Genomic DNA, 1148 nt, shown 5'->3' on the forward strand with positions numbered 1-1148 from the left:
TCACTCTCATATGGAGACCTTTTGTGACTATTGTGATGCGATTTCTCAAACCGGTGTAACTCAAGACCAAATTCGATGAGTCTTATTTCCTTTTTCTCTAATTGGCACTGCGAAACAATGGTTGAAAGGCCTAGATAAGGCTACTCTCGGAATTGATTCTTGGAAGAAGTTGACTCTAGCTTTCTACAAAAAGTTCTATCCACCGGAAAAGACTAACATGCTAAGAGCTCAAATTACGGGCTTTAAGCAAAGAGATGAAGAATATTTGTATGAAGCTTGGGAGCGATTCAAAGGAATTTGTCGCTCATGTCCTCACCATGGACTTAGCGAGTGGTTCTTGGTACAACAATTTTGGAACGGTCTTTATGAAGATTCAAGGAACATTCTCAACATGGGATCAAATGGAATGTTCACCGAAGTTGATGACAATCAAACTTGGAACAAAATTGAGGAAATGGCGGTCCATAACTCACAATATAGTAGACCTCGCAAGGCTACTAGAGGAGGAAAGCATGAAGTGGACTCCATTACTCAATTGGGTGCTAACCTTAGTGCTCAAATTGATACCATCAATTTCAAGTTTGAAAAGGCTATGGCTAGACTTGAAGAAGCCTCAAAATCACCAAAGCATTATGTTAATGCCATGACGGCATCTTCATCAATCCCAAGTGGGATATGTGAGAATTGTGGAACTTTGGGACATGACCAAAGTGAATGTAGGGGAACAAATGAACAAGTGAATGCTTTCCAAGCATATAAGAGTGGTACCCATTATTCCAACTATTACAATGAAAACACCAAATTCCATCCAAATCTCTCATTCAAAAGCCAAAATGTTCAAAACCCTCAACCAACATACACCCCACCTCCCATGTGAAACCAAAATCAAAGACCCTTTTACAACCAAAACCAAGGTTACCAAAATCAAACTCCATACAATCAACAAAATGACCAAGGTTTTTATGTTCAAAAAGCGGTCCTCCAAATTCAAAAGAATCAACAAGAGTTTTTCACTCAAATGCAAAAAGATAGTCAAGTAAAGGAAATCACCATCAACAACATCCTAGCTCACACCAAAATGTTGGAAACCCAATTGACTCAACTAGCATCTTCAAGCTCACAAAGACAAAAGGGGCAATTACCACCTC

At 39.2% G+C, this 1148-nt stretch overlaps 1 non-coding gene across 1 annotated transcript; it reads right to left on the reverse strand.

Moving 5' to 3' along the window:
* Window positions 1-217: 217 nt before the first annotated feature.
* Window positions 218-324, reverse strand: LOC141597651 (small nucleolar RNA R71). Its single transcript, XR_012522874.1, has one exon. It is a non-coding gene; the product is annotated as a small nucleolar RNA R71 (small nucleolar RNA).
* Window positions 325-1148: the final 824 nt, after the last annotated feature.

Source organism: Silene latifolia, chromosome 8 (assembly GCF_048544455.1).
Source record: "Silene latifolia isolate original U9 population chromosome 8, ASM4854445v1, whole genome shotgun sequence".
In the NCBI taxonomy this organism is placed as follows: domain Eukaryota; kingdom Viridiplantae; phylum Streptophyta; class Magnoliopsida; order Caryophyllales; family Caryophyllaceae; genus Silene; species Silene latifolia.